The sequence below is a fragment of the Jaculus jaculus genome, chromosome 19 (assembly GCF_020740685.1).
Source record: "Jaculus jaculus isolate mJacJac1 chromosome 19, mJacJac1.mat.Y.cur, whole genome shotgun sequence".
Classification (NCBI taxonomy): domain Eukaryota; kingdom Metazoa; phylum Chordata; class Mammalia; order Rodentia; family Dipodidae; genus Jaculus; species Jaculus jaculus.
In genome coordinates, this window is record NC_059120.1 from 36,894,044 (window position 1) to 36,916,118 (window position 22,075).

The 22,075-nt window shown below is 48.0% G+C and overlaps 1 protein-coding gene across 1 annotated transcript in view; it reads left to right on the forward strand.

The window, feature by feature from the left end:
* The first annotated feature begins 9,448 nt into the window (after positions 1-9,448).
* Ngf (nerve growth factor) overlaps positions 9,449-22,075 on the forward strand; it is a 58,095-nt gene continuing 45,468 nt past the window's right edge. Inside the window, exon 1 of the mRNA XM_004667531.2 lies at positions 9,449-9,508. The gene's annotated coding sequence lies outside the window, so the exon portion shown is untranslated. The remainder of the gene's footprint in view (positions 9,509-22,075) is intronic.

Below are 22,075 nucleotides of genomic sequence, written 5' to 3' on the forward strand. Positions count from 1 at the left end.
AGACGATTCTCCCAAGGACTGTCTGCACTCAGTTCTGCTGACGCAGACATGAAAAGAGCTGAATATGGATCCTTCCAATGTGACAAAATTCCAGCGCAACAAAAGAACTGTGGTTAGCCCTTGAACTTGATTCCGATGGGACCTACAGCAGGATGGCAAGTGAGGGTGGTGGTTTTATCCCAGTGGAATGTGACGTTGTTACTGTCTGTCTTCTACTCCTGTAGCTTTGGGTCAGGGCCTAGGAGCTCTTCCCCTCCAGCCTTCTTCGGCGCTCCCCTTGACTGCTTTCCAAGGGGCAGAAGAGGCTTCCTCCCCATCACCTTAACCGGCCCATCAGTTCTGACAACCTGGCGTTGGTATTGACACCACACAAGTGAATCAGGACTGATGTGCAGCAAGACATACATGAGACACACTTCATGCCAGGGTAAGGCCCTTCCCGTGGCCTTGGTCACAAAGCAGCTGCTTTGTTCCTCTCCACCCGCTGAGCATGCATCATACATAGGAGCTTTACTTGTTTGGGGTCTTGTGTACGCATTTTTTCCCTCACCACATTTTTTTTAATGAACTCATTGCTCCACTCACTTGGTGTCTGGCTCTGGTTACAGAGGTTGAGGATTGATGGCAAAGTCGAACTGTGTTTCTGGATCCTGTGGTTTCAGAGTGGTTACCCTTTCCACACCAAGGTGGGCCCTCTGCACAGCATGGCAAAGTCTGTCTCTCCCCTCACAGGGCTTCTCCCTTGTGCCCCCCTGGCTTGTCTGAGCAGAAGAAAATGCACAGGTGGAAGCCAGTAATGGCCCCTGTCCTGAGGACTCACTGTGCCAAGCAGTGTCCCTGGGTGTCTTCTCTGCCTGCCCTTGGTTAGCCTTGCCAACATCCCATATGCACCCTTGACGGGCACCTTCACCCTCTGAGGGAGGTGATGCTGAGAGACACTCGATCAGTAACTTGCCAAAGGACACAGAGCTAGTAAGTGGCTGGGACAAGCTGGATCCAGGGCTAGGATAGATCAGCAAAGTGCAGACCTGGCCTGAGTCCCTTCTAGTCTATGAAACTGCCCGTTCTTCATGCCACATGATACCATGACTTACTTGCTATTTGTTTTAAAGGCAAAGGAGAGAAGACTAGAAATATAGATAACTTGGCTTAAATGAGTTATCCCTACTCCTTCTACCGCATAATAAAATCCCCAGCATTCACTTCCTTCGGGCCACTGGTCGCTTCCTCCAGAGCTCTGGGGCTTCTTGCTAGAGGTGGTTCTCCACCCTGCTCAGTGGGGGCAGAGAAACTTGTCTGTGAGGAAAATGCCTCCCTCTAATGCATTTCCTTCTTAATTAAAATAACATTTTGAAAGTGAAATTATACAGTGTACAGAATAAACAGTACAACAATAGCTGTGATTAATCTGTCAGAGATTGTATAATGTGATGCTAATAGGAAGAAATAAACTCCTGCTGAAGATCAAAGTCATCTCTGTACATGAGGAACTTTTAAAATTAGCATGCCAATAAATGAGTCTCCATCCTGAATAAAAACAGCCCTTCAGGCTTGCAGAGTGAGGGAGAAGAGGAGCTGGAGGACAGCGGGCAGCTAGGAGGAGTTGGAAATGCAGAGAGGTGCTCTGGGCTGAGCCAACACCTCCTGCTCTTTGGGGCTCTCTGGAGCCCACATCCTCTAACAAGTGACGGTTACTCGAGCCTGCAACCGTCTGTGAAAGTCCTGCTGCCGCCCATCAGGCTCAGCCCATAACAGGGCATATGAACATAAAAAGGGGCAACGTACCCGGGGACGCATGTGCTGGTGGTGTGGAGGAAGAGGACGCACATCTCTGTGGAGCAGCCACTGTCTCATGGCTTGTAGGCAGGTTTCACTTAACTTGCAGGCACTGGGCTCAACAAGGGAAGAAGATGGAATTAGGACCCAAATCTTGCTGGTTCTCCAGTCTGTTTATATTTTTTCTTCTCCCGAGGAAATCCTTATTGTCACATGTTAATTACACACACACACACACAGACAGAGAGAGAGAGAGAGAGAGAGAGAGAGAGAGGCCAACAAAGGATTGGAAAGTGCAAAAGTAAACACATCCCGCAATAATTAAGAGAAGAGTCTTACTGCATGCAGGCACTGGGGCGGCCATAGACCCTGCCATCCCCAGAGGGGAGCTCGCTAGGGTTTAGAGGGAGAGAAGGAAGGGAAAGAAGAAAGCACGTGGGCTTTTGTCATAGAGTGTGGAATGTTATGGAGGGCACACCCAAGGAACGCTGGGACTGCAGAGGATGAAGACCCAGAAATCAAACATGGGCAGTCCGGCTATCCGTGCAGGTCATGTCTGCACTGGACCCTGGGATGGCTCCATGAAGTGGGTCCAGAGCAGAATGAATTCCTGGGGAAGAGGAAAGGAAGAGCATTGCAGAGCAAAGGGAAGAACATGGAACTCAGTGTTGTTTTGGGGGGAGTAGCCTTCAAACCTATACAGATTATTTGCAGGTCCTTCCTGTGTTCCTCCAAAACTCTCCCCCATGCAAACTACATGGTAGATCTTCCATCTTTCTTTGTAAAAGTCAGCTCTATCACTTGTCTGCTAACACACAAGTGTCTAAGAAATCAATAGTTTTCAGGCTCTTCTCTAGACTAGCACATTCCCTGACTATTTTCTGAAATAACTGAAACCACAGGGAGAACTGAGAAATCTCCTCCAGGGACAGACAAGCTTCTTCCCGAGTCAGAATGTGGAAGAAAGTGAAGCCCTGCTTGGAGCAGGCCTCTTCTCAAATAAGTGTCATCTGCAAGGGCGATGTGCATTTCTACCCACTATACCGTAGATAAACCCATAGTTCTGTACCAAAAGAACACGCCTCCAATGTCAGGAGGGGACCCAGGAACTCCCACAGGTCCCAAGCTGCTGCTTCCTGGGCAGGCAGATCATGATAGGTGGAGCAAGATTCAGATAGCTTTTTCCATGAGGCAAAAACTTATTTGAGCAGACCTGAGCCTAGGCATTTTCCCAAATATTCACAAGTAAGGCACAAATAATCAATGTGAACATGGGCCATGGAAACCAATAGACTAGCCTAGTTATTTGCCAGTCACTTTCAAAGTAGTTACTCTAACCTTGAGCTACCATTTATTTTTTCACAGAGCATGCATTTACTGAGGGCATATTATACCCCAGGTGTTTTGATGGCTACCAGGACTGTGAAGTTCTTAAGGGTTTTAGACATTAGTAGAGAAATCAACTTGTTGCCAGGTGTGGTGTCTCATGCCTGTAATCCCAGCACTTGGAAGGCTGAGGCAGGAAGCCTGTCATGAATCTGAGTCCTGCCTGGACTACAATATGAGATCCTGTCTCAAAAATGAGAGGAAGGAAGAAACAGCTTGGTGTCTGCTGTGTGGACATAATAGGGAGATGCATGCATTTGATTTTTTTTTTCTTCTCCCAGTGCATGGCCTCCCTCCATTCTTCCAGAAGCACGTTGTGTTCCTAGGCCATCTTGAGGATTGGTGTGGCTGGAATGGAAAGAGAAAGAGCCAGTATTCATCTTCCATTTCAAGAACAGGATTCTGAGTCCACAGCAAGACAATGCTTTTGAAAGTCAGGCATTTACAAGGAAAAAGGGAAAAAAATGAACTCTGAATTCCCTAAACTCCCATAAAATATCAAGAGCGAGATGGGAAGGATTTGACCATAGAGTCTTACTATAAGCCTAGGGTAGAGGAGGCTCAAGATGTGACTTAAGAGGGGTGTCAACTGCAAAGAGGAAGAGGAAAATCTGCCAGAGAGGAGCTGGGGAAGGGGTGGGGGATACCGGTGCTCATCTGCCAGCACCCTCCTCCACCCTCACTCTTTGGTCTTCACTCCAGGTGGGGCCTGGGCATTGCAGAAATCGAGGTCAGAGGAACCACGGAGCACTGGAGCAAGCAGCCTGTGTCTCTGGGCTCAGGTCTTTGGGCCACAGCTGGCTCGGAGCTAGCACGGTAAGAAGGGATGGTGTGGCTGCGCTGGGAAGGCAGACCCTCAGCATAGACTTAGGTGAAGTGGCTGCCGTTTGTCTCTGCCCACGAGCAGAGTGTACACTGCTGGCCTTCACATTGTTCCACACCTCCCACTTACAATTCTCAAACATGTCCTTCAGTGTCCCCCAAGCTCCACAGAGCCCTAACCTGCAGACTTCTGCTCCCTAGCTTGCCCCATGGGCTCCACTTTGCAATGCCCATCTTCATGGTTGGGACTGCCCTCAGCCTCAGGCAGACTGGGAATCTAGGGAATATGCAGAAAATTTCTGTTCCCCTCACTGACAGCCTGGTGAATGCATGCCCTCGTTTACATGGAGGCGTCATTGTGTGCTGCGCACCCGGTGTCTGGCTCAGGCTGCCATCATCATCATCGCTGACTTGGACTGTCACCGCAGTTCTGAGGCGGTCTTCCTGTGTTTGGTCCTATTCACCACAATTCAGCCTGTGCTGGGCCTCCCCTCGCTACCTCAGGTTCACGGCCAGCCTCCTCACGTCCCATCAGTTCTGAGCTGCCTTGGCACTCTGCCCTTGTACACCTTGGGTCAAGCTGCTCTCTCTGTGATGCCCTTCCTAACATCCTCCTCCCAGATCTTACTCATACTTCAAAACACAGACAGTAGCTCATTACAAAGGTACATGAAGCTTGTGTTCTGAGCAATGCAGGCCTGCTACAGAAGCATCTAGAAAGGGTGCCAGTTTTGACTTGGGGCAACTAGGGAAAGTTTCCAATCAGAAGTGTGAGAAAGATCTTGACAAATGTGGCTCAAGGTGCTGAGGAGATGACTCAGGGGTTAAAGGTGAAGGCTGCTGGGCTGGGTTCAGTCCCCGGTGCCACGTCCAGCCAGACCCGGGTGCCACATGTGCCATGTTGTGACTGGCAGAGCTTCAGGGATCCCTGGTACCTGTGAGCATGTGAACACATTTTCTCTCTCTCTTTTCTCTCTCTGTCAGACAAAGTGAAAATAAATAAAATTTTCATCTTTCTTTTGAAATTTTTATTTATATGCTTAAACAGAGAGGCCTCTTGCCACTACACATGCACTTCAAACACGTGCGTTAGTTTGTGCATCTGACGGTACATGGGTAAACTGAGGAACTGAACAGGGGTCAGCAGGCTTTGCATGCCAAGCCTTTAATCACCGAGCCATCTCTCTAGCCCTAAATAAACAAAATTTAAAAAAAAATTAAAAGATGTGTCTCTAGAGAAGAGGAATGGGCATGGGCCAGATGAAGAAGGAGATGAGGAGGTAGTGTTTATGAAGTGTACTAGAAAAGAACATCCCAAAGCCAAGAAAAGCAAGTCACAGGGAAGGGCATAAGAGGCCAGTTTACAGAGGGCCTCCAACGTCTCTGATGAATATGGAACTTAGGCTAAGTGCTGCTGGGACAATAGCAAATGGTCCAAGTTGGTCAAATTCTCCATTTCTTGGACGTCTACATCTCTCCCCATAGATTTCTCTTCCATGTATTTGTCCATGTCGCACTGGAAAGTAGATTCTTATGTGACAAGAATCATTTCTTCTTGAGCTGTGTTTTCTTACCAGCACAGAGCATGTCCCAGAACAAGACTTTGTTAAATACACTGAGCTGGACCTGTGAGGTGCCAGAGAGCCTCCCAGGATGTGGCAGAGCCCACGAACCTTGGGAGCTTTGGTACGTAACAGTGATACCATTGTTACTTCTTGCCTATCTGGGTGTGGCAGAACCTCGAGGTTCACTAGGAGGCCATGTGACGTGAGAGTGCAACTGTGATGCTCTGCAGCTGGACTTTGCTCATTGAAGGTCCTGTCCTAGACACATCTCTGGGGTAACCTCAAGACACGTCCTAGCTCAGGAGCTGGGGAAGGCTATGCAGCAAGGATGTGGAGGTGCCTCTGTCTTGGCCACAAGCTCATGAGGGGCACTGAGGAGAACCTGTCACAGGAGCAGAGGTCCCTGAAGACAGTACCAATGACAGCACCATGTAACCTGGGTGTCCATGAGTCACAAGGAGCCTTTCTGTGGACAGAGTAAGGCTAGTTTGAGAAGGGGGAGACTTGCAGCTCTCTGGACAAAGAGCTGGGACAGAATCCCATTCCCAGAGCTGTGCACTCAAGGAACCCTTTCCTCTAGCATCACTCACGGTCTGACATCCGTGACACCCTCTCGTCCATTTTCTTTTTATAGAGCTGGCTTATAATGTACATTGAATAATTTATATTTATTAACTAGGCAAAGCAAAAATCATCAGAACTTAAATTGTGGGTCTAGAAGTAGATATTCATTTGCTGGCAGAATATCCAGAATCTAGAATGGAACCAGCCAGAACAGATGTTCAAAAGTTGTTTATTTCATACATTTAGTCAGTTAAATTCTAGGTGGGTAGAATAATGGCTTTAAGAGTAGAGATGTTTCTCCTGAGGTCATGGTGAAGCTCACTAGTTCCAAACTGGTGGCTTTTCTAGGCTGTGGTGCCCCCACAGGAGAAGAGCTGAACTGTCATGTCCCCAACCTACAAATACTGCCGGCCAGGTCCAGTGATGGGACATGCAGGCAATGCGCTGACAGCAAGGCCCGTGAAGGGTGATTCTGCAGATCAGAGCTGAGCTGGAAGAGTCCCCACTAGTGCCTGTGTGGGTAGGCTAAGACAAGAGCAGAGCAAGCATCGTGCCCACGATGGACCCTGTGAATGCCAGTGCCTGATGGGAGCAGTGTGCCTGACAGGCTGGAGCGGGAGATACAGTCAGAGCCTAGAAATTAGGATAGAACACATGCAGGAAAGAGCAGGGAGCCAAGGGAGAGGCAGGGGTCTGTGCAGGGCTGAGGGTTGAGTTCATGAAGCTCTCCATGGCTGCAAGTTTCTGCCTCCTTGGAAATCACAATTACTGTACGTGCCACAGTCTGTCCTCCAAGTCAGCAAATGCATTAGCTGCTGGTTATTTTGATACCCTGAATAAAAAGCTCTTTCGAGAAAATCTAGTACAGGAAAACATTCTTATTCTCTGCTTGTCGGCACCATTCCTTCTGGCTGCTGCCCTCTCAGCTGTTCCTTTCTATAAATGTAGCTGGTCCAAGATCTTAAGGTCCTTTTCAGCGACCTGGAATAGGGCATTTCTGTTTGAGTGTTTCATGAAAAAAGAAAGGGCACTTGGATATCATCTCTGAACCCAAACTGGTCTGATATGGAAGCTACTGAGAACCCGTTGTGGCATGGATGGGTTATTTGACACCTACACATGGCCCTGACCATTGTTGGATTCAGTGAGCATATGCTGAGCACCTGCTATACATCAGGTCAGTACATTAGGGCCTGGGGAGACTGTGACAGGCTGGTAACTAGCCATGTGAACCCTGGCAGCAATGCCACAGCCAGTGCCGCTCACAGTGCCCAACACATAGAGGGCTCAAGCAGTAATCTTTAGGGCTTTTGCATGTTTATTGCTTACATATTTTTATTTGCTCAAGAACTTTTAAATTCAGGAACAGACAGAGACAGACAGTTGTAGCTAGAGTTGTAAAAACACTCCTATTAACCAACATGTATCATAAGGATATGAGTGACAATGTGGGGGGTAGGTCATGGGGCTTAAAGTCTGCTTACTTCACTTTTAAATTTCTCTTACATACCACATGAAAAAGAACCACAAGTACTTCAAATGCTTTTGTCCTTCTGAGTGATGCCACAAGGAGACATACAAAAGCTCCATGAATAATAGTCAAATTCTGCTGTACTAAGATGGTCAACTTCACCATTTTCAGGCAGTTACTGTTTTCAAAATAAAATTTTATGTGGTGTGATTGATGATGAATTTGTCCTATTGTCTGGAATTCCTCTGTTGATTAACGATGGTAAATTTCCTAATAGATCACCAAGACTAGGCCGGCACTCTTGTAGAAAGGGCATTCAGATTCCGCAGCCTCTCATCTTCACCTCACACGGTGCTCCCCATTAGCCTGTAACTGAGCAACCCAGAAGTGGAAACAGAGAAGCAGCCGCTCGCTTCCAATTCCAGGGCTTTCTTCCTCCTGCATCCTTCTCAGATCACGTACAAGTAGGTGAGTGTAGCTATGGGGACAATGGGAAAATTTGAAGTTAAGACCTCAGCAAACTGGGAGTGCCCAGCAAACCTTCGCCCAGGCTCAGATGCTCCGCTCTGAGGACAAAGGACCACCTGAAATTATAAAAGGAGTCCTGCGCCTCACGACATCCCAGCACAATGGAGCAGGAGCATGGCCTTCAGCTGGGCTGCGCAGGTGAGGAATCACCAGAAATGCAGAAACTCAGTACCTTACCCTCCTGTGCCAATCTCCCACATCCAATCCTCCCTTGGCATCCACACAGGGTAGGGTTTCAACAGACCTTTCCAAAGGAAGAAGTGAAGACATCTGACAAGCTCAATCTGAAAAGACATGTGAGTTGGGGGCATAAATCTCCAAAGACCCTAGAACACTATTGCAACTATTCATACACATTTATTGAAGAATTTGGCTTTAGGTGTTTTTCTACCTTGGCAGTTTCAGGCTAGGTATAAAGATCCTGGAGAGAGGGACAAGCAAGTCAAGAAAGCCCCCTGTTAGCCTCTGGTTCTATTAACCCCGAGGAATGGTAGAGGGCCAGCTACGAGATGCCACCTAAGAGCCACGGGTAAGGATAAAAGGGAGATTGAGTTGAAGCTTGGCCTTCTCACAGACCCTCAAAAAATTGACAAAAGCTGTGGACTTCCAGATTCAAAAAACTGTAAGCAGCACATAGAGTCATAAGCCACCTACAATATCCAAGGAATTGGGACTCCCAGGAAGCTCCTAGAAACCACAGCAATGAGCTGGCTGTGGGGTGAGGTGCTGGGACACCTAAAGCTGAACTCAGCCGGCCAGGAGGTACTCTAGCTAACTCTTGCTGTCCTGTCCGAGTCATAGTCCTCCTGATGTCTGAAAGCCCCTGGCTCTTGCCTCTCCAAGAGCTTCCTGGGTGCTCCCTTAGCTCTTGGACCTGTGGAAAGCAGCCAATGCGCAGGCTACCAAGAGAGAGAGATACAAGCCAAACCAGGAGACTGGAAGCCAGAAAGGACCTAAAGGCAAGGGCCTAGGGCTGAGAGGAACTCAGCCTCCCCTCTGAGCTGGGAGCAACTCCACCCAGCACCCAGCTCAGCCTGTGGGCTATCCTAGAAAATCTCATTCCCAGCTTTGGACACTTCTCTTTTCATCTCTTTGACCTCTGGAGGTTTGAATCCATCCTTTCTTGGCTGGGTCTGGAAGGCCATCCTGGGAGCTACCCATCTATAGTCCCCCAAGACCCCGCAGCCAGGCATGCCGGCCCAGTAACTGAGCAGGTGTTGGGCTGGGGGTGGGGGTGGGGTGTGGCGGGGAGCAGAGGGTGGGGTGGGGGGCAGGATTTGGAGAGGGTGTGACTCAGGAGCCAGGGGGAGGGGCTAAAAACATTCAAGAAGCCTGTTATAGCAGCTCCATGCTCCAGCGCCGCAGAGAGCGCCGCGAGCCAGAGGGGAGCGCATCGGTGAGTCAGACTGCCCAGCACCCCAGAGGGGCACAGCAGGGTGCGGGCGGGACGGGTGACTGGCCTCCCCGGACAGTACGCATGGATACCCATCTGGCCAAAGAGCTCCGGAGGGCTGAAATGCAGCCCTAAAAAGGAATGTCCCGAGTGAATGTGGGGTCGCGAGACCCTGCGAGGGCGGGGGAGGCTTTCTTTGGTCATGGAATTCCTGGTCCCAGGATGGCCAGAAGTCCCAAGAGCTACCCTGGCGCTTGTAGAAACCGCACTGCCAGGCCAGGGAAGACAAGCTCTCGGGCTAGAAGGGGACAGCGCGCCAGAGCGCGGAGAGAGGGATGCGCAGGCTGGGAGCGCGCTGGGTGGTGGAGCGGTGGCCAGCCCGGGTGATGGCGAGTGCACCGCGCGTGCGGCTGGGGAGTGCTCCGAGTCCCCACAGCGCTCGGCTAATTCCTGGCAAGGGGACCTGAGGAGCGGGGCGCGCTAAACTTGGTGAAACGTGAGTCTCTGGACTCCTGCTTGTCACCACAGAAGTGGCGAGCCAGATCGTGGCTGCCAGGGTTGACTTTGCAAGCCTGAGCGCCAAGTGCGGAGATCCGGGCGCACTGGACCCCTGCACGTAGCTAGAGGGGCGTCCCAAGGCTTAGTCCTGCTGCTTTGGTCTCACGTGTACCTTCCGCTGTCCGCTGTCAGGAGAGGGAGAAACTGGCACACAGGTTGAGAAGAGAAATGCCTTGGGTTAGGCGGAGAGGCTGTAGGAGAGGGAAAGGGCTCTGAGGTCAGGGAGCTGCAACTTTGAGCCAATGTAAACATGCGGCTTAGCTCCATTGGATTACAATGTTTTTGCTCTCAAAAAAGTTTGTAAGATTCTTATGGAAGGTGTTTTCTGCTTGACCTTTTTCTCTTCTCCTTTACTTGAGAGATTAAAAAAAAAAAAAAAAAAAGATCTGCTTGCTGGGCTGGTTTTTCCAAGTTGTTCCAAGCTGGAAGTTGTAACAGTTTGAAAGATAATTTATGGGTGTTTCATGCATTAAAGTGTATTACAGCAAAGCCTTTGGGTGCTGTGGGTATTAAGGAAAACTCAGTGCACGTTCCCAGCTGAAAACCAAAATAGTGCTCTTGTGAGTGTCTTTGGCCCACGTGTCCTGGAAGGCCAGTGAAAATCCTGGAGAAAAAGCACTTGATTAATTGTCCATCTGCCCAGTGTACCCACCGCCAGTGCGGGTCCCCTCCTCCTCCATATAGGCATGCCCACCTGCAGCCTGCAAATTCAAGAATGGCAGTGAAGGGCCAATCCGTTCTGCGTCCCCCCCCCCCCCAGGGTCTTGAACTGAAACTGACAGCAAAGTTTTCTGAAAGGGACAGTTTCCCCTCTGCGAGTAGCTGGCTCTGGCAGCCCTTCTGGTCCGCTGTTCATAGTCTCCCACCCATGAGACTCTCCCTCGCTGCAGTCTCAGAAGAATGACCATTTTGGATCTGCTGAGTTTCTTCTGTTGAATAAATTATGTGTGGATTTCAGTTCACGGTGGACAGTATTCCCAGAAGTCCAGAGGGTGTTAGCAGGTGTGGTGAGCAAGATCTGGGGCTGAGAGTGGCCCAGCTGGCATTGGCTTGCAGAAGACATGACTGGCCCACTTGTTAAGAAATTGTAGGGGGATAGGGTGCATGTCACATTCTTCTATATCCCCCAATCCCTTTCCCAGAATTTCTAGGCAGATGTAGAAAGGGAAGCTTCCAAGAGAAAATGTAAGGGAGCATCATTCATAGGACTTCAAAGTCTCTAGGGCACAGGGCATATGATTTGGTAAAATTGCAGGAGTATCTCAGAGGGATTGATAGCCAAGTAGAGTCATGGTCAGCTAGCTGAAGCATCCCGTGACCACCAGAGTGTTGGAGAACTGGGCCTGCTCAGGACAGTGGATCTTAGCTTCCTACTTGTAAACTCTTCACAAGGAAGGAGCTTCTCACTTTCTGTTACCAGCCCCACAACTCCCTCACCCTGAGGGGCCCATGGGAGGAAAAGCTGAGGCTCCATGCTCCCATTCTCCTCCAGGAAGAACTCTTTGCCCAGTCCAGGATGGGGGCCCAGCTGCCGACATCAGCAGGGAGGGCAGGGCATGGCAGGGCAGGGCTAGAGCCCCAGGGAAGTTTCTCATCATTACTGAGAGTCAACTGTTGAGAAAATCCCACAACTTTACTTCTAAATGAGTGCTGGGCATGACTGCTGCTCACTTGTGGAGGGAGGATCGCCTCAGAGCTGCAGAGAAACCATGGAGCACAGCCACTGCTCCTCTCTGCCGGTCCACCAGCAGGACTATGGCTCAGATGCAGCCAGACATCCGCACCACACTGAGGCCCAGAGGCCTAGCCATTTGCCTTCTTCCAATAAGAACTTGCAGGGACTCTATCTAGGATTTAGTGCAGGCTTTCTGCTCTCAAGAAGCAGTGGAAGGTTTGCCAAGGGGTTACACAAAATTCTCTGCAGAACTATCAGTAAACAACTTATGTCCTAAGAAGGTTTCTCTTTCCTTTTCTGACTGGCACTTCTGCACTTACACATGGGCAGCTCGCAGGCTCAGCCAGTCCTGGTAACTCAACTGTGAGGGCTCATTGTCACAGAACTCTGTGTGGTGGCATCAGACAAATAAATGAGGAAAGATGCTTCCCCAACCCTTTTCTAGTGTGCTCATTCCTGACAGTGGGAGTACATTTAAGTTAAACCACAAGATGAGGACCACTCTGAGACTGATGTGCAGATCAAGACAAGCAGACTTTGGGTCGCTGGCTTTCTAGCTGGGTGTGCACTATGTGGAGATGTGCCTGTTTTACCTGAGGAAAATAGGTCTTTAGCCATGATGTCCAACACAAACCAAAAAGTGGCAACGTGCAATCGAGGATTCTGGCTTGTTTGTGGGTTATCATGTTTTCATTGCTCTTCTGTGGGCTACGTTAGACTTCTCCAAAGTTTCTGGCCTCAGACTCTGATGTAGTAGGAATCAGACATAAAAAGCTGAAATGATCTCTTGACACTTTTCTCCTGTATTTTGGGTCAACTACTTCCTGTGGTACAAGAAAGGAATGAAAGCAACTTGGTGACCTTGAGCCAGTCACTAAGCTCAGCAGGTTTATAAGAACAGCATATTGCATGATAGCATTTCTCAATGGGCCCACTGACACTTCAGGGCCATTCTTGGTTTAACATGCCCAGCCCACATGGCGCAGGAAGTTTAGCATCCCTGCCTCACCTACTAACTGTCATAAGTCATGGTGGCCCCCAACCTTGCTTCCATGTAGGGCTAAAAGCTTGTACCAAAGGCCAATAATGGCAAATGCAATAAGGGCCTTTCTTCTAGGCCCTTCTGTTGTGCCTTCTACCAGGCAGTTATTGACTGAGGCCCCAGAAGTCCAGCTATGGCCTTGGTCCTCTCAGAGTCAGGGTATCAGATCAATGCCTCCATTAATAGGGCCTTGAGCTATGGTCACGCCAGGTGTCACCTTCTGCCTTCTCTTATTGGACTTTCACGCCAAACAACCACCAGGAAAATAAATCCAGAAGGGAAAAGAAGTGGGTATCAGAGCATGGAAACTTCCTCCGTGGCCATATGCTATTGAGAGCCCAGGCAGATGACCTGCCCAGGAAGTCTCTGACATTGGAGGAAAAATGAAAAATGTATGTAGAAGATTTAAAGAGATCCCCACAGGAGGTGGATCTGATGGCAAACTCTGTCAGGTGTGGTAACTACAATGTTTTTTGCATTGCCCAAGAGTTTGGCTAACCTTCTGCACGTGCAGCAAGTCCTTTCATTAGTAGAAGTATTAGTCAGAGGCGGGCAGCCAGGACTTCCCCGAAAATTCCTCACTAGGCTAGCAGCCCGAGAGCCTCTGGCACGGCCTGCAGCGGCTTCTGCAGGTGGAGAGCCTTGCTAGTGGCTGGATGTGGCTATGAAGTCCGCAGGAATGCACAGCCCAACTTTTGCACAAAAGCCATTCCATGCCGAGCAGTTACAACCCGCTACTACTGGAATAGATTCCTAGTAACCACAAAGTATTTGCTGTCTTTGGAAGACATAAGAACGCATACTTGTTACCCACCTTCAGGTCATTAGAAGTGGGAGAGAAAACTAGTGAATGGTCAGCGTCGATTGTCTGTTTCCTGTGACTGTTCCTTCCGCAGTGAATGTGGGTGGTATTCCTTACCGTACCTGCATGCTGTTCCTAGGTGAGTCCAGGGACACCAGTCACTTCCAGTGGAAGTGAGAACTCAGCCCTGTCCATCACAGGGGTTCTTCATCACTGTGGTTTACAAGGCTCATTACTCACAAGGTGACTTGTATTTCTTACTTGCTCAGTCTGGGGAAATCTCATGTTGGGATCTGAGTAGACCTGGCTCAGAGGTCAGCAGTCTATAGTCCTACCTCATCGTTGTGAGTAACATGTGCTGACCCCCCATGGGGTGTGAGAGATGCTGAGAGGGACAAACTCCCTTAGGATGGTGGGTCAGTTGGACAATAAAAATATAAAATGAAATCAATGTTTTCCAAAGAGAGAAGACATCCTGGTTTCTAAATGCTCGAGGAAGGAAGCATGAGGAAGGAGCTGGTGCTCTCAGAAGAGCAGAGCCCCAGAAACAAGCTCACAGCAGGGCTTACACTGTAGTCTGCGTGTTGTGGCCCCCAGGTGGGATGGTGTAGGTGGTGCACATAGGGCTTGACCTGAAACAGGTACCAAGCAAACATGAGCGTCTCTCCTTCGGGCTCTTCTGGGAGGGGGGCTCCCCCCCCCCCAGTGTTTTCCTTTCAGTTAAGGCAACATCGCCTTTGCATATCTTGTGTCTCTGTGTATAAAGCTTTGCTGTATTAGGACATGAAAATTTTTGGTAGCATTGAAGTCTCCTCTAGGAATTTACTCATCTGTATCTTGACCTTCTGTAATTAACATGCTCACTTTGATGGCATTTCAACCCAACATTTCATCTTCTGAATTACACTTGCCTCATAACATCTGGGCAAAAGATACTTGTGGGTATTTACATGTAATTTTCTTTGGGGAGACAAACTTCTCCTCAGACTTTTCTGTCAGAAAATGTTAGGCAATGCTCTTGAAATAAAGCATTCCTTGAGAATGGCTGTAGTTACTGGTTTCTGTTCTCTTCCCAACATAACAACCCCTCTGTGTCTTTAAGATTGTAAGTATCTTATCACACCAACAGGAGAAGGAAGAACGTGGCGGCTCAGTGCATTCTCCCACAAATGCAAGCCAGGGTGGGCTGCTGCTGACCAGCATGCAGCCTGTGGGGCCCCCACCGCCACAGGGGAGGGCCCTCATACACCAGGAAACCACTGCTACCGCTTGGTTTCCTGCTCTCAGTTGGCATTTTTGTTAAAGTGCTCCTGGGGACCCGGTCACTGGGGGAGGCTGATGATGAAAGCAAATCACAGCGCTGGACCAAAGAGCTTGCTCCAGAGTCAAGAGCAAACTTGTTTGTGAGGCTGCAGGGGCCCAGGAGCGAGGCCACAGCTGAATAGGGGCTGTGCAGAGTTAGGAGTGATATGCCACAGTGAAAAGGATAGGCAACCTGCTATTTGAGAGCCCAATTTTGCCAAATTTTGTATCCATCTGAGATAAATTAAAATTTTGAGTTTGAACATATAATTACTTCACTTAAATACCCCCATGAAACGAGGCCTGATGGTCCAAGCTGGCCATCCCAGCTACCTGGGAGGCAGAAGCAGTGGGATTAAAGGTAAAAGACCTGCCTGAGCCACTTTGTAAGATCCTGTCTCAAAATGAAGAAGATAAGGGGACTCGTAGCTGGAGCCTGCTGTGTAAGGCCCTTTGTTCAATCTATAACACTGGGGGAAATCCCAGCGGATCACACAAAACCTGTGTGCAGGCTTTTAAAAAATTACTTAAATTAACCCAATGGAGCCCTATCTATTAGTATGAAAACAGGAGCCAGCTGAAAAAGTACAAGTGGTGTGACCCTAAGAAGGCCCTAAGACCCTAAGAAGGAAGAGACATGAAAGGCCAGGAACTCCAGAAAGGCCTTGGGAAGGGGCGGGGGTGGGGGGAGAGTCCTGAGGGTCCCACAGGCCTGCAGGATAATTTGAGGTTCTGTCACAGAATACATCAGAAGCGGTTTTGGATTTGTGTTCCAACTTTTCTTAGCTTTGTGTCCACTTAATGTAATCTCGCTTTGTTTCTTGCCTTTCGGCTGTGAGAGGGAAAGGGAATGCTAACTGCAGAGGGCAGTAGTGAGGGTGAGAGGAGAAAGTGCTGGAAAGTCTTGGCTGCAGTCTGGAAGGTGATAATGAGAAGCTGAGCTCTGTTCTGCATGTGTGGGCCGGGTGCGGCTATAGGACGCTGAGGGCTATAGGAATCAAGGCCCCTCATGAACCTGCATACAGCTACTTTTCAGGGCTCCAGTGTCTCCTGCATTGTCTGCCCCCCAAAACACAAAGCCGGCAGGTCCTCCTCTCCTCTGCTGCCCGGCTGCCTGCAGTTTCCCAGGGCCTGTGGCTGCTTGCCTGGTGCCCTCCCAGAATCCCACCTAGCCTGGCCTGGGCCACTACAGAAAACGACAACGTATTCAGTATGAAGAAGTGCTTTGGAGGCTGTATGAACATGCCAAGCAAATATTCAAGGAATTCTTAGGAATAAAAAATGCGTAAATCTGGATTTTTGCATGAGGACATCACAGGAACATGTTTTCTCAATTAGTGTGCACATTGTTTGCAGTGAAGTCACCAGTCCCCAGCTCATCAGGAAGTCGGTCCTGACTCTCTCTGAGCCACCTGATCTGGACTTCTCTTTCCATGATCTAATCTAACTCAGCCAACCCAGCCACTGTCCCTCGCTGTCGGACAGAATCATCCCCAAATCCTGAGCCAGGGTGGGGACACACACACTCATCTGAAAAGCAGTCAGTCTAACTTCAGGTCCTGGATGGACCTGAAAAATTGGGAAAGACAACTACGCTCCTACGGGTAGAAGGACAGAGTCCTGCAAGCCGGCACTTTTCTTTCCCTTTAGCATTTATTGTTAGATCATGACCGCACATGGCCCGTCAGAGCAGATGAATTCTTTGGGTTCCAAAAGCACAGAAAATAGTCTCTTTTGAAAAAGCATGCATCAACAGCCTAAAATATCACCCATCAGAGCCTGCGATCAGTGATTATGTCCTCTGGATGGTTTCCTGCACTGACTCTTTTCCAAGCAATGGCTTTGTCAGATATTTGTAATTTCTGAAATATTTTATTAATGATGTCCCCTTGGCAGAGGGATGTTTCAGAGTGTGCAATTAACAGTGTGCCTCAGCAGCAAGACATTGCCTACATTTACACACAGATCAGCAGGAGGCCAAGGGACAACTCAGATCATCTGTCAGAATTGGAGAGGGAGGATGCCTTTCCAAATACAGGTTGAGACCCCCTTAGAAGGTTGAGAGATAAATTTAATGCTACCACTCTCATTAAGTCATTAAGATAGGAGGGAAGGAAAAAGGAAGGAGAAGAATGGAATTAGATAAAAAGATTTAACAATTTAATAGTGCAGGTACCAAGGAGATCTTGTTTTTAATTGTATATTTGTTGTGTACACATGTGTGTATACAAACTGACTCATGACAGAAAGCATTTTCTTTTTAAACTATGAATTATAGTGCTGTTTTTATTTTTAAAAAAACTTTGAAAACTGCTGGTAGAGAAGACAGAGTTATAGAAAAGAGCAGAATTTTGAAGCCAGGTGGCCTTGGTGCTTGATCCCAGCTCTGATTTCTCACTGTAGGGCCTTGGGATACATTATTTATCCAAATGCCAGTGTCTCTCTCCTCTGTAGGATGGGACTAGTCCCTTGTCATAGAGCTAGTGCACAGATGACGTAAGACAAAGACATATGAAGTGTCTGGTACTACTGTGCTTGCCACGGAGGAGTCCTTAGCAAGAGAGGGCTGACCTTCCCCCTCTTCTTCCTCTCCTATTCTTCTTCCATTACTCTCCTTGTCCTCTTCTTTGTTTGCCTCCTTCTCTTCCCTCTTTTCTCATTCTCCCTTATGACTACTCAAATGCACCATAGCAATGATGCTTGTTATCCCTTGGGTTTGGAGTTTCTAGGCAAGTTCTACAGAGGAACACTAATGATCATATTTTGTCTTTGGCCCCATCTTATCCTCCCCTCCCCTCCCCCCATTTTCAACTTGAAGAGCCATGTTGCTGAGATTATCTTCCTTGAGATGTGACTCTGAGAGTGATTTGCTAAGGGACACTAGCTGCATCGTTGTCACGGGGAGCAGTCTGAAGGGTGTCACAGCCTTTCCTAGTCTTTGGTTGGGATCAATGCTTTGGTCCTAGTGTAGAGACTTTAGAAGGAGCTTCTCTTCCCACGGAATCATATCCTTCTCCCTCAGTCCATTTTGATAAGGACAAGGGAGCTAAAATACTATAAAATGTTGATATCAAGATTTTAAAGGAATTCCTGCTCAAAGCGGAGAGTAGACCTTCTTGCGAGTGAGGTTCAGAGCTGCCTCAGCATGAAGAGATTCCTTTGCTCTCCTCAGAAGCAGCTGGAAGGCCGTAAATGTGGACACTGGAGTGCATATTCACATAAGCCAACCTTAATCCTTGCTCTCAGCCCAACTGGCAGTTGGCCGCTGACCTCTGCTGCCCGGTTTCCAATGGTGGGCACTAGAAAGAGTAACCCAGGCTTGAGATTGACTTTAGGGCCACCAAGGTGACATGCCCCAATTTCCTTGAGAGCCAGGTTAATGTATCCCTGAGGACAGATCAGTGTTGACAGACTGCCTGGCTCTTTGTTCACAGCCTCACAGCACCCCTCCTTCCGAGCTTCCCTTTGCTCCCCTGGGGCTCATTCCAACTCTTCTAGTAAAATGCTCTTCCTCTAGGCTCTGTTGTCACCACGAAGACTCAAAGAGGATTATTTGTGACATCTCCTCAAAGGATGAATTCCAAAGGCCCAAAAGACCAAAGACTGTCGGCTTCTTCCAGGCAGTCTGAGGATGCAGGACAACCAGACCAACAGAGGGCAATGGACCAGGTCCTCCCGGTGTAACTTTTATCTCCACAAGGGTATCCAACCCTCTCCTCTCACCACCTATGCATTAGTCATGCAAAGTGAATGGTGTAGACCGGGGGACGTACGAAATAGCATTTCCAGCAGAAGAGACCCACCCTGAGCAGGTGGATGCTACTGAGCTGAGCACCAGGAAGTTTGAGCTGGGGGGTCGGGGTGGCGGGGAGCAGAGAGATGTTTAAATTCATTGTTGCTGCACCTGGTTCCTCGGAAATCAAATGCTGACTTACTTTTCCTCTGCCCAAACAGGGAGGGAAAAGTATATTTCCCTCCTTTTTGCAATTTGCAATGACAAATGGAATCACTCATCCCAGAAATAACACACCACCAAGAATGCTTCTTGTGTGTGAAACAAACAACCGTTTTTGAGATCTGAGTTTGAGATACTGTTTCTGTGTTCTAGCCGCAAATGTGTGAACACTTGGCGATGTTTTCTTTTTCCCTGGTGCAGAGGTCAGCACCAAAGCCCAGCTCCAGATTTCATGCCCATGTGTCAGCACCTCGGTCTGGGACATGAAAGCAAGTATTTTAGGGGTGGAGTTTCTAAGTGCTGTTGATTTTGACTTTTTCCAAAAAAGAGCAAGATGTGTCAAAAGGCATAGGGCTGAATAAAGCAATAAATATGTCCCAAAAGGTTCCTTTTAAAGCATCTTTACTCAGAAAAAAAGGTAGTTTTAACTCCCCACAGTATGAAGAACACTCATTTTAGAGTCACTTCAACTTCATTAATGATTATTCTGACCAGTGACATTGATTCTTTAGAAAATTCAACAAATCTGCCTGTAGCTATTTTACTTTATGGATTGGAAAAGTTTTTACATAAAAATGAAAAATATACCTTATTTTCTTCCATTCAAAGTACATTTAGGAGATGACTGATTCAATCCTGGTTCAGAATAATGTCCTGTAGTTACTACGAGCTGTGTGGCTTGGGCAAATCACAGGGTCCATTTCTTAATCTGTAGAGTGTGGATAAAAATTTTTGCCTGCATTCCAGAGGTGGCCTTGAACCGACTATGGATGTAGATGAGAAAACACCTGAGCTATAGATAAAAGAAGCCAGATGTGAGGGAGAGCCTGGACAGAGAGCATGGGACTCCAGGTGCTATGCTACTCTGCCCATGGGTGGGGAAGAAGCTTCGATAGTCACTTGCCCTAGATGAGGGGCTGCCAAAGGGTAGGGTATGATGTGGAGGCCCCCTCAAAAGCCTGGAAGAAGCCAGGTGTTCCTGCTATGGTCAGATGGAAGACCATTGAGCAGGTCCCTGGGAGGGAGAAGCCAGAGCTCCGAGGAAAGGGCCAGAATGTGGGATCAGACTCTCTAGGCACTAGTCCAGGGGTAGGGCTTCAGGCATCCGTGACAGAAGCACATTGCTTGGCTCTCTGGTTGTCAGTGTCCCCAGGTGCAAAATGGGACTAATAGCACTTCTTAAGGCAAAGATTAAAAGAGGTGACTTGACTCAATCAGGGCTTGTCTCCAACACGAGCATTGTACATTTCATGATGTGACATCATTGATGCTGGATACAACTGAGTGTGAAGAGCTCCTGGTCTATTCAGTGACCTGATTGTAGAGCCAGGTTGACGTGAGAACATAAAGTCCTAATTTCTCTTGTTCTTCGTGAGTTCCTCCCAAGTCTCCTTTGCTGGCTTCTGTCTCTTCTTGACCTCTGAATATGAGTCCCTGGGGCTCAGCTAGGAGTCCTCCTCACTTTCCTATTCATTCTCTTCCTGGATGATCTCATCCTGCACAGCATTAGCTACGACCTAAGATCCTGGATGTCTGTTTCTTTCTGGACCTCTCCCCTGGGCCCTGGCTCTGGCATTCTGTGGCCACATCCACTTGTATAGCTAATGGACATCTCAAATTTAGATTTTTTGACCCCCAAACTGCTCTTCTTCTAGTCTTGTTTTAGTGTTCTTGATTTTAGATAATGATATAATTATTCCCACAAAATAATGTAGAAATTGCTCTTAGTTCTATCTTCCCCCTCACTAGTCTTATCACCCAAAACTACATGCAGAATCCAAACAATGCTGACCACCCATTAGTCAGAGCCATCATCATGGTGCACACAGAGCATGCTGGACCACCTGCCCTTACTGTCCTTGCCTTACAGCCTTTTAACTCAACAGCAGCCAGCAGGTACTGGTGAAGATGGAAATCCCATCAGAGTGTTACCCAGCCTCCAATTGCTTGCCATTATACATAGAGTAAGATCCACACTGTGGCCAAGCATTAAAGACAGGAGTTCAAGGTCATCATCAGCTACATAACAAGTTTAAGGCAAGCCTTAACTACATGAGACCTTGTCTCAAAAACAACAACAACAACAACAAAAAAGCAAAAAAACCTTGGCTCATCATTTTAGGACTTCCCAGATGTCACCTCCTGGTCACTCTAGCCTAAAATATTTATTCCCATCCCCACAAAAGCCTGACACTGGACTCTGTCACCTGCTTTATCTCATAGTATTTAATCCTTTGATTTTGTTTATTATTTTACTGTCTTCTCCATACATAAGAAAGATAAAAGTGGGAGATTTGTTCTGTTCAGCAAATAGTTCATCAATAGTAAGAGCTACAAAAGGTGTTTGTCAGATGAGCATGTCAGTGACTGGTTGATAAGCACAACACAGCTGTGTATTACTATAGAAGGGTAATGTATTAGGGCAGCTTGGGGGGGGAAGAGGTTTATTTTGGCTTAAAGCTTGAGGGGAAGCTCCACAATGGCAAGGGAAAATGATGGCATGAGCAGATGGTGGACATTACCCCCTGGCCCATGTAAGGTGGACAGCAGGAACAGGAGAGTGTGCCAAACACTAACAAGAGGGAAATGGCTATAACACCCATAAGTCCGCCCCCAATAATACATTCCATACAGGAGGCTTTAATTTCCAAATCTTCATCAGCTGGGAACCTAGCATTCAGAACACCTAAGTTTAGGGGGACACCTGAATCAAACCACCACATTGCGCCCCTGACCCCCATAAACTGATAACTATACATGATGTAAAATGCAATGCATTCATCCAACTTTAAAATTCCCCATGTTCAAACATCCCCATACTCCAAAGTCTTTTAAATGAGCCATAATACCAAAAAATCCCCCCCAAGCCCATAATGACATAGAATAAACACGCACACTGCAAAAGATGGCATTGGGCATAGCAAAGAAATATTCAACAATCCAAGATTTAAACAGGGAAACATCAAATTCTGTAGCTCCAAGTCCAACAACTCTAGTCAATGATTAATCTCCAAGTCTGATAATTCTAACCAGCAACAAGTCTCTGGTATTCCAATTCCACCCCTCCAGCTAGGCTACTCACAGTCCTGGAAAACTTCATCTAGGGCTGGCATCTCTCTTTAGCAACTGTCTTATGGTTCTGGCATCTCCACTGGGTCTCCACTGTAATCCATGGCTTATCCTCATGCCCCCATGGGATCTCCATGCAGGCATCCAGCAAACCTGCTTCACACTGT